Source organism: Nicotiana tabacum, chromosome 13 (genome assembly GCF_000715075.1).
Source record: "Nicotiana tabacum cultivar K326 chromosome 13, ASM71507v2, whole genome shotgun sequence".
Classification (NCBI taxonomy): Eukaryota; Viridiplantae; Streptophyta; class Magnoliopsida; order Solanales; family Solanaceae; genus Nicotiana; species Nicotiana tabacum.
The window spans coordinates 29,267,559-29,285,558 of record NC_134092.1 but is presented as its reverse complement, the minus strand read 5'-3'; positions in this window follow the sequence as shown (position 1 = coordinate 29,285,558).

Sequence of the window (18,000 nt, the reverse complement as noted above, 5' to 3'; positions counted from 1 at the left end):
TTAAGAAGGTTTAATTAATTGCCTAATCATCACAATTGTGGTAGGGTCACGAGGTGGATGTAGATCTGAAATAGTTGGTGGTATTAGAGACTACGTAGTTCGTTTCTATTTAGCGAAGGGTACATACGCAACCAAGGCACCGGGGGAAGTGAGTTTAACTGTCACGAGGATGACATGCGCCAAATAAATAGCTTGAGGTGTCTTATGACCGGTGTCCTACGAACGATGAAAGTTAGTATTGTGGATCATCAGAATGTGTCTTATGGCTTCGCGCCAAGTGAGGGAGTCCACTATCAACGACCAGATTGCGGGGTCATGTATTATATGAGTTTTGGCCTGAGATGTATTTATGTGGTATTGAAAGGTTCTACGAAACGTGTATATGATTAAGAGATGAGATTTGTTTGGGATGATGTTGGGACTTGTGGTATCCCCGCGTCGTTAATAAATTTACATTTCAGTATCAACGAGGTCATGGAAACAGTTTCAGAATACTCGGGGGTGTTCCAGTAAGTTCTTTTAATGCACCACCAGCACGGGGTTCCTATAATGGTTATTCCAGTTGATACTCCATGTGCACAGTCAGCTAGAGGTGGAGGACAGGCGGGTAGTGGGCGCCTAAGAGGTGGAGGCCCGACCCGTTGATTTAATCACTATGATTTGGCTGAGGCCAATACACCAGATGGTGTCGTTACAGGTACGATCCTGATTTTTATTATAAAAGGATATTTTCCTTAATTTGATTCGGTTATGAATATTGAGGTGAGTCCTCCTATTATGCTCCACTTATGGGTGAGCTTCGTAAATTTGTGACCCACATATATGTTTATCCCTGTTGGGAGATTTGAAGGTGTGAGCCCGTGTCTGTCATTTATTTTTGTACACCATTGCGGGCTATAAGTCCAAAAGTATTTTTTTTATTATTCATTACAGTGGGTTTAATGTGTTTCGGAATAATTGATTCCAGTTTTTATAAATTATACGCCATACCGGTATGAGGGTTCATTATGTGTTGTGAAAACTATTTATGAAATATATTGAAAATAAGAAAGAAAGGAAAATTAAAATTTAAGTTGGCACAATGTGCAAAATACTTGTGATTCGGAGTTGAGGACGATATCCTCGCATTTTATATATGATGTGAAATATTTAAACCGGGCTATAAGTCGCGGTGAAAGTTATATAAGGACGAGATCCTTGTGGTCAAATATTTATGAGTTTAAAATTATCCCTTTGTAAAATTAATTTGTATAGTAGTATTAATAGGGAGTCATGCCTGTTAGGCTTATTTGATAATTCTTGTATATTTTCTATTCATATTCAACCATTTTCATGCTGTAAACATTGAGTTTTAGCCTATGAGGTGAATGCCCAGGTGGCGTTAAATGTGACTCATTAATTCGAGTAAGTAATCATGAGGTCTTCATGCCTCACATTCCGTTGTTAGTGTTGTGAAAATTCGAAATGAGGTGGTGGTTAATATGAGATTAATTGATGATGTTGGAATTAAATATGAATGACTTTTAAGACCAGAGATGTGGTGATGAGCATACATATGATGTGCTTCATGTCCTGATATCATTATGATAATGCAGTGTTTGTAATGCTGAAATTGTGTTATTGATATATACATTGTGGATGTGTTGTTAGGAGTTATTTTGGTGTTACTCTGGCAGGTGGTTAGGCCCAATTACAGGGGAGACTCTGCCGAAATTTCTGAAAAAAATTTGGGAGTTAGAAAAATATTTGGGAGATTGAGACGTGCAAGAAGAGACAAAATCTACTTCTCATTCAAGGGAGAATGATCCTAAGTGGGGGATAATGTAATACCCCAAAAAATTTTTGAAGTACTTCAACACTATCAAGAAAGTTGATGTGTGCGTAGGCACGAATTGTTATAATCAGTTGAGACTAATACCGTGCGTTGTTGTGAAAATCAGGTCTTTTGAAAATGTTTGGAACGTAAGAAATTGGTCTTAAAGATTACAAATATGGGTAAAAGAAATAATCTCAATTGAGATGGAGTTGTCTATCTTATCTCAAATGCGTAACGTGGGATCAATCGTGAGTATATGTGTAAAAGTAAAATCATCAATGTTCAGAGCTGATTAATCATACTTCAAATTCATCTGCAATCTTTTTTTTCTGAAAAGGTTTTGTTTTGAATTTGTTGTGTTTTTATGAAAAAGCTGAGAAAATCATCAGTAGAGAAGGATTATGTAGAAAATTAGGCGTCAATTGCGTTTTATATTGGTTGTAGATTGTAGCGTATAAAATTTGCAACTGAAAAATATTCTCTCGCTTGAATCGCGCGTCTAATTAGAGAATCCCTCAGTTGGAAGGACAATATATTAGGCGATTGTATAATTTTTGTAGGGAAAAATTATTTATGGCGGGTAATTTTCAATATTTGGATAATTTAGATAAATACATTTCATATAGTGTATAGGAAGAAAAAAATCCCTAAAGATTTTACATATCTATATTACTTTTGAAACTTATTTACCCTCAATATTAAAATTTTAACTTAATTACAAATTGATATATAATTTACCAATTATATATAAATTAATGTATATATTCTTCCTTATTTTCTCTCCCTCTTCTTCCTCATCCAATATTCCAACATAGGATGTTATTGCTGAAAATCCTACTCCAGCACTTGGGGAGCCAATGGACATCATGACCGCTTTGCAACTTAAGCTAAGGAAGTCTAGCGCACATGGAGGACTTGCTCGAAGATTCACCGAAGATGCACAAGGTGATTGAGAATGCTAGCTCTACTATAAAAAACTTTTCCCTTTAGCTTCTAAATTAGAAGCGGGCATATTGAATTGAAAATCCTATTAATCCATTAGAAACTATATTCACAATCATTAAATGCTTCGAACCTTTAAATTTGAAAATCGATTTTTTAATTATTATTTGTTTGGATTGGGTATTGTTGAAACTGGTTGGGAATATCCTTTGGAGTTTATATCTCAATTTTAAGATATTTTGGTGAAAGATTCGAGGTGGCTTTGGTTAGAATTTTATTTGAAATTCAAAGAAGAAGGCATAATCAAATTATATATATTTTGTATTTCGGATATAGAAATGACATACAAAATATATACAACTAATATAATTGTATACAAGTTGTATATAAATTATACGTAAATTGTAAGTTTTGACCGGATTCTGTATATATATATATATATATATATATTAAAGTTATAAATAAAAGTTATAGATAAATTATAGATTTTGATTGAATTTGTATGTATTTTGTAAAAAAAATTAGCTACTTTCTGTAAATAGAAAACTTAGATAAATATGTTTAAAGTTTTGTATATATATGAAAAAGTCTCACACAACCAACATTTGATGTGGCCAATGCTACTGCTTGAGGATCATTCAATGTTATTCAACATTCATATTCTTGAGGAGAGCTCGTATGATTGGTAGCGTTCTTTCTTTGTGGCTTTGATGGGTTTCAATTAAATAGTTACTAGATATATATATATTTGAATTTAAAAGAAGAACTCAATTAAACAATTAGTACAATATATATTTAAGGCAGAATATATCGACAACCCCTTAAAGTTGTCCACGCTTTTCACTTAGATACTTAATCTTAAGTTTGTTCCATTTGAATACTTTAACCAAACCTTTACTATGTCATTTAGACACAATGTGCTGACATGGCACGGTAAGTGTTTCTCACATTTTTCAAGCGCGTGAAATCATCCAAAAAAATAATCTCCACACACTTCTTATCGAAAAATGTATAGCTTATACCAAAAAAATCCCCGGTCATCTTCTTAACCCAAATTTTAGATTTGTTCACACCATTACTATTGTATTCTTCTGGGCACACCACCACTACCACCCTTAAATCTGGTCACCATCATAAACTTTTTATTTTTCTTCTCATTTTTAAGATCCGATTGACCGCTGCAATTCTGGCCGAAAAAGTAGTAGCGCCACTAGCTGCATGCCTCGTCTTTTCTGTTTATCTTCTACCATGTGAGCAACCATGTACGAACAAGAACTATGGCAAGAGCCCTCTCATTTTCACTCGTCTGGTGAAACTTCATTTTTTTCAATGAAGCTTCAATTTTTGCTCAACAATTAAACTTATTGACTTGAATCTTAATCTTAATTAGATGCGGCTAGATACGAGCGGATCTGACCGGAAATAATAAGTTTTGGCGACCCTTATGCATCAGTGTCTTCTTCTCCTCATTTTTTCTTTTTATTTTTGTCTACAGATTATAGATCTAGAAACATATGGTGAAAATCCACCATTTTTTAATTCGGTCGAAAAATTTATTTTTCGGCGACTTTGTGGTTAGGTCGAATTTTGTTTTTTCCGGCAATCATGCTTCTGTTGATTGTTTGTTATGATTGAGTCCCATTTTTGGTTCATTTACATTGGGTCTGATTTCACTAATCTCAACTATTGTCATTTTGTTTTGTTCTGTTCACTTGTTGCTCTATAGGTTTGCTAATAATTTTATTGGTACTCTATCCCTTATGTTCTGTTCGTTGCTGCTGCATTTTGGAAAAAAAATTGCCGAAAATTAATTTTTACGACGAGGGGTTGTTGGGGAAGATGACAAAGGGTAGGGTTAAGTTAAATCCATGTGTCCTCATTATATTCGTCACTTTGGCGTGTGAATTACATGCATATTTTGTGTTCGACTGCCTACAGATTTTGTGTCCAAATTATACATTTGAATTGTAATTGGAGTGTTCAAATAGAATAAACTTAAGATGGAGGGTCTACGTGAAAACTAAACACAACTTTAAGGGACTATTGATGTATTTTGCCTATATTTAAATATAAACAAACACAAATTTGCATTTTGTTTTGCTTTGTCAATAGTAAAGCAAACATTTATTCCTTCTCATATACATATCATCACTAGATTTTAGTTCTTTGTTTTAATTCTTCAATAGTACCATTGTTAGTTTGAGTGACCTTATGAATTACTAAAGAACTTGGTTCTTTATCGTACTCCTTAGACGTGAAGTAAAATAAGCAGTAAAGTAAAAATAATAATTTTACGTGGAAAATCACCCGGCTCAAAAGGTGCAAAAACCACGACCTACTGCGTAGGATTTTCAACTTCAACTCCACTAGAACAATGAGTCAAAATGTATCGATCACAAGGCTGTAACTCAATGCTCTCCAGTACTTCTAGTACGACTATTTAATTTACATGTTACTCTAACCTGTAAAGCAAACACTCACTCCAACTCACTAATTATTCGTGACACTTTGATTACAACTCGATTTTCTAAAACACATTCACTAAACTGACTCAAGAAGAACACAACACTGTTACTCGACTAGAGTATGTAAAATGTAGTTCTTCAGTTGATATGTGAAAGGATGGACTCCAAGATCTTATAGGAGTCCTACGCGTAGTTAGCTTCTCGTTTGTTAGGACTCCTACTATTCCAAGGACTCCATTAGTCTTGGGACTCTTGTCTCTCACTTATTTATACGTATCTTCTCGAGCAATAACCCTTATCATGTGAAATAACCTTCCTCCACCAAACTCGAGCATGGTTAACTTTGAGATAAAGTTACTGTCTTGCAAAGACGTACAATCATCAACCATGAGGAGCTCGTCCTTCACCCTGAGGAGCTAGTTCTTAGAGCAGTTAAGAAACTACGTTGAGGAACTGGTTCTTCGAACATTTCATCAGAACAAACTTTATTAATCATCAAAATCTCAATACTCAACAAATTCCCCTTTTTTAATGATGAAAAACTTTGTACATACGAGAATCATGTAATCACACCAAATCATGATCAACAGGCACATCATACCATAGATAGACATATCCTACACTCCTAACTCTATCTACCCCCTTTTGGCATCATCGAAAATAACAAAAAGATGTTAGACATATTAAGCACAATTAATGTGTCACGACCCAAAATATAAATCGTCGTGATGGCACCTAACCCAACCCGCTAGGTAAGCCAATTAACTATAAAACACGATATAATAATAATGATGTGAGTCAAAGATGAGAAAACTAAATTTTTATACAACTCCCCAAAGACTGATAGTACAAATCATGAGCTTCTAAGATATAGAGTTTACAAGCTGGTTTGAAATAAAATACACCTTCTGTTTGAAATATACATGAACAGATCTGAAATACGCAAGCTACCAAGATCAAGAGGCAATTATGAATGGAACACATGTACATCTTCATATCCAACTCCTGCCGTACGCAGCTACATCATCATCCAACATCTGCACGCAAGGTGCAGAAGTGTAGTATGAGTACAACCAACCCCATGTACTCAATAAGTAACAAACCTAACCTTAGGTTGAAAGTAGTGACGAGCTGGGACAAGGGTCAGAGTCCAACCAATAACCAGCAATAGTTCATAACAATATAATAAAGATGGTACAAAAAATAACTCAGCTCGTTCACAGTTACAGAAATAGGCATGTTTTTCAAGTATACAGTAGATCCCAAATCTTTCACCGAAAATCCCAAAAATATATGAGTAAGTTGGAAATCATGGTTTTTCCCAAAAGCCTTTCAACAATAAATAAGATGTTTCATTTCCATATAGCATGAGAAAAATACATCTTTATGCCTACATGCCAATATACATGTGAAATCATGAATGTCACCAAAACCGGATAGTAGAAGGAAATGCATCTCTATGCATGTATCTCAAGTACGCATGTCAAATGCAATGTATCTCGGTGATGAACTCATGTACTCACACTCTCAGAGTACTCAATCTCACTGTCTCACACTTTCCAATCATCATGCTCAATTACTCGACACACTCAGTCCCTCAGTACTGTGCACAGCAGATCCAGCCCATACTTAATAACTGCTAGCAATTGCTCTCACTAGGGGGTGTGCAGACTCCGGAGGGTCTCATTCAGCCCAAGCGCTATAATCCGCATGGACAACTCACATGCTGCACGGACAAATTACGTGCTATAGTATAAATATCTGGATCCGCACGGACAACTCACGTGTTGCACAGACAACTCACGTGCTATAGTATCAATAACCTCACAATCAGGCCCTTGGTCTCACTCAGTCATCAATCTCCTGTGTCTCTCGATCTCACAACACTCATACTAAGAAGCCCAAGTCAATGATATGAGATGTGACAATATACAATAACAGAGACTGAGATATGATATGTAATGATGAATACGACTGAGTACATAACTGCAATTAAACAAATAACGCAACAACAAGGAACGACCATTGTGGGGCCCAATAGTGCCAGCATATAGCCTAAACATGATTTCTAGCATAAATTATAGCTCAAGTTCTCTAACACATTGAGAACAGTAAAAATGTTCAGATAAGGTAGCTACACAATTCCATGGAATCGACTAAGTCACAGTTACTACGGTGCACACCCACATGCCTGTCACCTAGCATGCGTGTCACCTCAATATCAATCACATAACACATAATTCGGGGTTTCATACCCTCAACACCAAATTTAGAAGTGTTACTTACATTGAACAAGCCAAATCCAATGTCGAGCAAGCCGAACGATGCTCCGAGAATGTCATCCATGCGTATCAAGCTCCGAACGGCTCAAAACTAGCCAAAAGCAACTCAAGAACATCAAATAAATCTTAAGGAAACAATTCCAAATAATAAAGGTCGAATCCTTAGTCAAAAGCCCAAAATCGACCAAAAAGTCCAACTCGGGCTCGCGCCTCAGAACCCGACGAAGCTTATAAAATCCGAACCCATTCAATTACGAGTCTAACCATACTAGTTTCACTCAAATCCGACTCCGAATCAATGTTAAAAACTCAAAAATTTGCTTTATGTAGTTTTAGACAAAACCCCACAATTTCCTCTTTAAAACTCATCAACCGATTGCCAAAAATGAAGATAGATTCGCGAAATATAATCAAAACCGAGTGTAGAACACTTACCCCAATCCGCGGGATGAAAATTGCTTCAAAACTCGCCTCAATCCGAGCCTCAAATCTCAAAATATGATAAAAGAACCAAAAACCTCGATTTAATATTGTTCTGCCCAGACCTTTACGCATCTGCGATAAATGAGCCGCTTCTGCATGTCGCTTCTGCAACAAGACATCCGCGTATGTGTAAATACACTAAGCACAAACCCCTCGTACCTGCGGAACCATATTCCACTTCTGCGACATCCCAAGTGCGAGTCTTGTTCCGCTCTTGCGCCAAATACCGCTTCTGTGCCACAGGCCATTGCTTCTGCGAGGCCGCAGATGCGCCCCAAGCTCTGCATCTGAGATGACTCCAAACTCAGACCCTTTCCGCATGTGCGATCACATTTTCGCTTCTGCGACCACCACACATGCGCAAAACTAATCGTAGGTGCGCAACACCAGAACCAATACTTCTTTAGCAATGCAACATGAGACAAAAATGATCCGAATCGCGTCTGAAACTCACCTCGGGCCCCTCGGGACCCCGTCCGAATATACCAAGAAGTCCCAAAACATAATATGGACCTACTAGAGGCCTCAAATCACATATAACAGCATTGAAACAACGAATCACACCTCAAATCAATCTTAGATGAACTTTAAACTTTCAACTTCCAAAACTCGCGCCGAAACATATCAAATCAACTCGGAATAAATTCAAAATTTGCACACAAGTCTCAAATGACATAACGAAGTTATTCCAATTCCCTGAACCAAAATTTGAATCTGATATCCTCAAAGTCAACTCTCAGACAAACTTATGAACTTTTCAAACCTTCAAATTTTTAACTTTCGCCAATTAGTGTTGAATCCTTCTAGAAATAGGCAAATGCAAATCCGGGCATACGCCCAAGTCCAAAGTATTCATCCGAACCCAACAGAACCATCAAAACTCCAATTCGAGGTCATATACTAAAAATCAAACTCGGTCAACTTTTTCAACTCTAAAGCTTCAATCATGAAATTCATTCTTCCAAATCGGCCCTGAATAACCTGAAAACCAAAACCGATGATTTACACAAGTCATAATACATCGTACGGAGCTACTCACACCCTCAAACTACCGAACAAAGTGAAAATGCTCAAAACGACCGGTCAGGTCGTCACATGCTCCCCCACTTAAACATATGTTCGTCCTCGAACGTGCCAAGAGTCGTTCCAAAGCCATCGAACTGCCATGTAACCTTACCATGCACATACCCAAGGGTGACCCCACGTCACCCTAATCCATATAAGCATGACGACACCACGTAAGTGACGATTCTTAATTCAACCTTAGACCATAAACCTTAGAATCCAATTCCCAACATCCAGTATTTTCTATAAGATATGAATCTCGCATCTACACACTGTATAAGTCTGAACAAGATGTATCAAGCCATAACCATAACCCAAGATGTAATCACATGACATACTACACGACTCGCATACTCGTAGCAAAATCTCCAATCACAGTGTCTGCTCAAAACAACCCAATACCGGTAATAAACCTCATATCACATAAAGCCTCGTTCTATAACCGACGTACACCGCCGATGATGTAACCATTCATCAGATCAACAAGTCATGGAACCCCACCTCATTCGACAAGAACTATACAATTCTAAGCCGACTTCCGATATTATCCTTTAAAATATACTGTAATCAGATCTGATAGCACCCATTCTAGGTCCGACGACCTCATCTTATCAAATACAGCCGCCCTACTGACATGCCTTACCAATATAACCTTAAGCCACAAACCGTGCACCAATACACAACAATTTAAGTGTACTCAGGCATAGAAAATGACTCAAATAAGAGAACCATCCCGCAATGTCAACAAGTACTGCCACAACGAAATGCTAAGAACCCATCACCCACCGTAGAACCATAACACACGAATCTAATACTAAGGATCATATCTCAACATAACTCTGCTGCAATGCGTGACCCCATCCAAACACTGGTCCATATGAAATACCTCAAGTCACAATGCTCAAAATCAACAACCACGCGCAATTTGACGCATAGTACCAAAAGTGCATGACCATAACCACTGAGAAGCAAACAACACCATATATCATAATCGGACAAGGGCCATAACCAAGGTGAAATCAACCATTCTGCACCCCGATAACCATTCCGCTTGAATTCTGCTATAAGGCCCAAACAGAACCGCATCATACGCACGTATAACCAACAAATCACAAACCCTCGTAGCATAGAGGAGTAATACTTAGATCATATCAGAACACGAATAAGCTCAACTCTAACCGAATGGAACATCCCTCAACAATAGCAGTGCGGAGTCAACCAACCCAACATGGTATGGAATACACATCCTCATTGGGCTTACCAATGGGTCCCAAATCAACTCTGTTCATCTACAAATAGATAATTAACCCCCTAAAAGTCCACAATGACCTAACCATAATGCATACCATCATCTGGCTAGCTTTGGACACATTTTCACAGTCCACAACCACGAAATAATCTGCTTTTGAGAACTCCCGATCTCCAAATCCATAGAACACACGAATCACCATATCTGATCCCAACTCTACCGCCCGAATGTCTAACACATCTCTCATACACGATCATCCCACGAGGAATACTTTGATAGTTCTTCAATGCCACATAGCAAAATCTGAATATCAGCAGTCGATCAACCAGGCGAGTACTGTAATACCAATGAAGCATCCGTAAGTCAAAACTCAGTGTGCCTGCTGAGATGCGCACCTTTCTCAAGAAATACCAAGTAGCAATATCATTCATCTTGTCCTCTAAAACCATCCATGTTGTCTAAGAATTCATGACCTTCCCTTCAAAATTGAACTGTGACCTTGCACATGCAAATCTCAATCTCAAACAACACACCGCATCTCTTATACCATTATATAAAAAGCACGAGAATATCATAATCAACTCCGAGTCACAAGCAGAATACATACTCAATCAGTCAAAAACCTTCCATTTGATCTCATCCAAGAGAAAATCACAATACGCAACATGCTCCTCATGCCGGTAGGAATTATCCTTCTCAAATCATGGTAGAAACCATCGAGAACTCTTCGAAACCCATTTGCACCTAACCAAGCCATCAGAACTGAATCATTCTAACTCAGCCAAGCCACCCTGGTCGCCAAACCCAAGAGTATTTCCAAAAATCACCCGTAGAGACTCACTACATCATAAAAACCAAAAGGACCGAGCATACCATTACCATACTGATCGAACCTACTGCCAAGTTGTCCAGTTTCCTCCGAGTTTCTTCTGAATTGCCTTCAAGTTAATACTTCTCCTTGCCAGAACACCATGATCCTACAAAAAACTCACCACAAGAGACCCTAACATAAAACCACATCGCCCTAAGGCCCATAAGCTGCCATATTCCTTTTTAAGAATCCCAAAAATACCACAACCGAGACACCTACTTTGAAGAGACCTTCTATGAACCTAAAGTTGTTTCTTTCACCTTTCTGATACTGAAATATAAGATCCATAATGATATAGAAATACCGTGAATCTCAACGCCATCCAATGTACATCTCAGATCCTAGCCATATATAAATCCTGAAAATTCCCAATTGCCACATATAAATCTTGAATCCATTAGAACCCTCTTGAGAGTCATTCACTCTGCTCAAATCTTAATTGCACCGCCCAAACGGGTCGAACGACCTATGATCAATTAGCATAACACCCCAAAGAAGTGACCCCACCTTAACGCGTCTGAGCAAATTCCTATACCATGCGCACTACTTCCATCATGAATAGCAACTCGAATCATTTCATGATTTCCATATAACCATAAATTGTAACATAACCCATATCGAGAAATTCCTTTACTCGAGTCATCCTCGATCTTAATCTCTGCAAGTCATAACTGATTCACAAGTATGCCTCAAACCGAAACCAGTGCAATACATAACCACACAACTAAATCGACGATAGCAGACTCCCCCACTTGGCTCAAAGCCATAGAACAAAAACACTAGATAACTCATAATACACATACTCTATTACTGATATAATCCCACACTGAAGTTCAACTCAATGCTTCATAAGCTCATGCAACACAAATCATTTAACACTTCAAATTATCTGCAAATCTCGCATCCATCCTTGTAACAGTCATGCCAACTTCCTCAAGCGATCCAAACTCAAATTGCAACACATATAATCCAATGGTAAGAGTGAACTCTCCACAAAACAACATAGGGAATCACACAACTTGAGGCACCCCGTAGGAGATAACCCATCTGCTCAGCCCCAAACTGGTAGCCCTTACGTCCTACCATGGCCATAACCGCTAAGCATTCACTACATCTTCCCGACTCTAAGCTCGTCAACAGAACATAAGAATCTACTTCACCCCACAAATGAACAACATGGAAAATCCTTTAACACACTCATAACTCGAGACTATACGTCACATCAAGACATCAATCAAGCACCCAATAGTCCTTTTTTTTTTTTACCTCTCAAACAAACTATTCTCGTCACAATCAAACCATCTGAACACATCCCACAGTCACATCATACTCATTATATAGCCATCCATCCACTCATCAAGCCATGAATTTCACTCATAGGGATATTACCGGACGTATAAGTCCAAAAGTAAGTGCTCACAAAACCAAAATCCTTGTGCTCAAGCTACAGTCAAAAACCGGCCTCAAGTCCTCCAGACTGGCCCATCATTAGAACACAAAAATCACATCTCGCACCTCATCCATGGAATCACAAGTCGTCGATGCAAAGATGATACCGAGCGCTCACATGTGCATACGAATGCGTGTAAGGATTTCAAAGAGTTATGCTTCAAGCTAAATCAATGTCGCACAATAAGGAAAGAAAGATGGAAAGTTTACCCTAAATGCCCTGTAGTCTCTCGAAGATAGGTATGAACGTCATCATACCGATCTGCAAGACTCTACTAGACACTTGCTTATGACTTGTAGAACCTTTGAACCTAGAGCTCTAATACCAACTTGTCATGACCCAAAATATAAATCGTCATGATGGCACCTAACCCAACCCGCTAGGTAAGCCAATTAACTATAAAACATGATATAATAATAATGATGTGAGTCAAAGATGAGAAAACTGAATTTTTATACAACTCCCCAAGGACTGAGAGTTTTACGTGACTTGTAGTAACTGACATTGATTCCCCCTGAACCACAACTTCCTTAACCACTGTGTCTACTTTAGCAGCAATATCAGGCACTACCTAGTGTTTCTCCCAAATGCACACTCAAATATACGTGGTCGACAAGTAATATAGGATTGTAAATCCAGATATCGTACCCACAAGGACTTGTGATTAACTATCAACTAAATTAAACTAAGACAATTAATCTATTTAAGTGATTTTCTAAAGATTATTAACTACAACTAATCTAGAATATCAAACTAAGAGATTACAGGAAACAAATTGGCGAATATTAGAGACGAATTCAATGAGAGACAATATTCTAGAGCTATGGGTTAGCTAACAATCCCGTTGAATTTTCCACTTAAATCGTCTAATTAATTTATCTGATTTATTGATTGACGGGTTTAATATTACTCGTAGCCTTCTCTTGAAGTACTACTCGCCTATTCAAGCTAACATAATGCATATATTCCTATAGAATTAGGATTAATAAGAACGCATTAATAATTTCCGTGTAATAATCAAGCAAGACGATTAGGTATATCCCTATCCTAACCGCAAATCTGTTCCCGATGCTCGAGTTCAAGGTCTTGCTCTATTCAATCTTATTTGGAATGTAAAATTCTCTCTCCCGAGTTTAATCCTAAATCCGTAGATAGTATTTAATTGGTGATCAAGCAATCAAATAATTAAACGCAAGATTGAATAAATAAACTAATATGATAAAATAATAAGAACAATTCAAGCTTCAAACTACAACGTTCATGTTGCACCCCACAACTCTAGAATAAATAAACTATGAGATTAAAGGAAGAGAAGAGAAGAGAAGAAAAATTAGTTAGAAGCCTCCTCCAAGCGTGGTGTGTGTTCCTCCGCATGAATTCTCCTTCAAAGCCTGTTAGATCTCCTCCAAATTAGGTTCAGACTTGCTTTTATACGAGTTGGGGGGGAGGGAGGGGGGTCTTGGGCCGAAATAACCTTACCTCAGGCGAAGTAGGAGATGTTTCCCATCACCAGCGCCCAGGGTAGCATGGGGTGCTAGCCCTGGCATTGGGAAAATAAACATTCTGAAAATTGGGCCACAGGTAGCGCCCCATACTGCCTGTGGCCCTAGAAATCTCCATTTTCAATTTTTTTCTCCTTTTTGGTGCTAATCTCGCACATTTCACCCCCTATTGCCTCCGAATGATTCCTAAATATAAAAACACCACAAATAAGCATAAATAAATACATTTCACATCCGAAATATACGAAACACGAGTAAAATATGAGGCGATATACATATAAATATATATACTTTAAGTCAAATATCAACACCCCACACTTAGAATCTTGCTCGTCCTCGAGCAACAGGACTATCAACTACACCCCAACAACGTACACATCTCAACTAGAGAGGAGCATTTCAATTTTTTTAACCATACACTCTACCCTTGATTATGATCGATACCAGCAATCAAGCACGAACATACAAATTTCACATTCTTCCCGTTTTAAACATGCCCAAGTATATCATTTCAATTCAATCATTTCAAAAAACCTATCTGTAACCACCCTACCTCAAGAGACGACTCGTTACCACTAAGCACCCTCACTCGCACACTCACCCAACAAGAGAAGTTTACAATATTACCAATCCTTCATGAGATCATGTGCCCTCACCAACAAACAAAAGAGTGAATACAAAGTAATCCACACATTCAAGTATGTCTTTAAACATAATTTAAAGACATCACACAATTGAACAAAATCACTCTCACAAAGAATTCATGTGCTTCACGTGGTCGTACCATAAGCTTGCCCATAATGTAAATCTCTGCTAATGTAGGCTCACTTGGTCTAAAATCAATTAGAACTATATATGGTTGTAATGTGGGACAAGGGACGGGTAGGATATAGTTAGGATTAGTGGTTCACCCTTCTAAGCACTTTAACACATCACATAATAAACTTAAGCGCAAATTCTTCAATCCACTTCAATTTCACAAATAAGATCACTCCCCAAAATTATTCCCTCTACTTTAATTTATACCCCACTAGCAAGACAAGACAACAATTTATTCATTTCTCTTTTTCTTCTTCTTCTTCTTCTTCTTCTTCTTCTTCTTCTTCTTCTTCTTCTTCTTCTTCTTCTTCTTCTTCTTCTTCTTCTTCTTCTTCTTCTTCTTCTTCTTCTTCTTTTTTCTGCTTGTTTTTCTGTTTTGCCGTTTCGAAGCTTTCTACTTCGTTTTATTTTACAAAATAAGTGCACCTTTCTTCTTCCATTGATTCCACTCAAAAGCCACCCTACACTTAGTCCTTACTTCTTCTAGCGCTCATTTTACAATTAAAGTGCCTTCAAAGGTAATAAGATCAAAATAATATCAATTAAGAACAAAAGTATATCAGCTCGTAATGTGGGTGCTAAATAAAAGTCTATAGGCTCAAAAGGGTTAACTAGAGATATTTTTTATTTTGTGATAAGTATTAAGCTCAAAAAGATCAAAGAAAGTCTAAAATTATTTTTCAAACCGAGCATCACCTAAAATTTCGCTTCAACTCACATACCGGACAAGTTCTAGACTCAATCACAATAACATAGACTACACAAAACCTCACTTCACACATGGAATATGACTCACTAAGGACGGTCTCATTCCGACTCTCAAATAATGCAAGTATTCACAGAGCCACAAGATATTAAGCATTAAGCACAAAGTAAAAAATAGTCAAGTAAAAGAGATATAGGCGTCACAAAACATGCTATGCAATTTTATCAAGGCATTATGAACAATTTCAAAACATTGGGAAGATACTCCACATGCCAAAGCTTAAATACGCTACTATCAAACAAGTCAAAGTAGCCTAAGTTCATCAATCTTCCTCCTTTTATTTCCTAAATTCTAATCAACTCAAAAAAGAAAACTACTACCCGGTTCAAACTACATCCCATGAAAAAGAACCGGGGCACAAAGAAAAATCACGGGGAATTATTGCTACCTAAAGGAAAATAAAAGACATATTTTTGGATTTATTTTTTTGTAATTTTTTTTTTCATTCGACCCTAATCCCTCAAGAAAACTGTCCACAAAATCCATAGTCGGAAAAAGTCCAAATTTTTCGTTTTTTTTTTCAATTTTCGTTTTTGTATTTATTTTTTTCTTTACATAAAAATTACTACACTAAGAAAGAGTACTACAACTAAACTAGGATAACACAGACAATCTCCTCACCCCACACTTAAAATTATACAATGTCCTCAATGTATTCCATAAATAAATAGAGGGTAAAAGAGACTCCCTAGTACGCTAAAGGCCGAAGCATTAGCAGCTCACGAGATACTCAGTTTTTCCCAGGTATGGTCCTTTGTGCGGATACCTCACACTTAGTTTCAACCACCTGCTCGCTTTTACACGCGTCTATTGGCTTTGACTCCATGCTCCTACTCCTACAAAACACAAAAATAATACTACAAAAAAATAACACAATAATAAAAATAAACAAAAGTAAAAAAGAAAAATAAAATTGGGTTGCCTCCCAACAAGCGCTTGATTTAACGTCGCGGCAAGACGCTATCAGTTTCACCACTTTTTCCTGTACCTTGAGGATATGAATTGCGTTTCCAATTTTGCATCAATTTTTCTGTCACGTTCCTGGGGCAGTGGTGTAAAAATAAAGGAACCAAGCAATAAATATCGCATCTTGCACTTCTTGGCCTTTAAGTGGGGGATGTCATTTTGTCTTCTTGGCATCATAAATTTTAAAATATATGCACTTTGTTCCCAATCCATTGAGTCTTCCATAGGCTCGGATGGATCAATTCTCATGTCACCAATCAAGCACAATATTGAAAAATGGTTAAAATGAGGTCCAAAGCGCTCCAACTCTAAAATCGCTTCACTTTCAACATCCTCACTTTTGCACACTTCGTCAACCTTGGCATCATTAATAATATTTTGGTCGAATGGTTAGAACTCCTCTTTTTGCTGCACACGCTGACTAGTATCCACAATAATTGATTGTAGGGCATCAGATGCCTCAACCTTTTTATTCAATTTAACCTGCAGGTCATAGATATCTGAGCCAAATTGGTCTATCTCTTGCCTGAGCTCAGTTATTCCTTCTATCAGTTGTTCTGTCACATTTGAAAGACCATCATGAAGAAACTCATGAGATTTTATCAGTTGAGCTTGTTCCTCTAGCCAAGATTGGCTCACTATATATGCTTCTTCAAAATTATCTTCTGGTGGGAACTTTCTCTCTTTAGCCACTTCGTCCGCCTCGACCTTCATTCTCATGATTGCCACACTAATTCTTTGTATAGCCTTTTGATTTTCATCTTGTTGCTCAGCTACTTGCCTCGTCATGTCAATAAACCATTATTAGAAATATCATAATAAGGGCTCAGAGAAGGGTAAAAAGAATTAGGACAATCATCCCAATGGTCACCTTGACAACCACACACATTACAAATATTCCACTCATAAGATTGAGATTCACAATTTTGCCACAAATGTGGTCTTCCACAGTATGGACAGGGATCACCAAAATAAAAATAACCAATATTCGACCAATTCTCATTCCAAGATGCCATGTAAAAAAAAATATAATACTAACTACACTAAACTAAAATTAAAAACTTGAATAGAAAAAAAGTAAAAGTCTAATATAGCAAAACAGTCAATTTTAAAGTCCACGGCAACGGCGCCAAAAACTTGTTGCTCCCAAACGAGTATACGTGGTCGACAAGTAATATAAGATTGTAAGTCCATATATCGTACCCACATGGACTTGTGATTAATTATCAACTAAATTAAACTAAGATAATTAATCTGCTCAAGCAATTTTCTAAAGATTATTAACTACAACTAATCTAGAGTAGCAAACTATGATATTACAGGA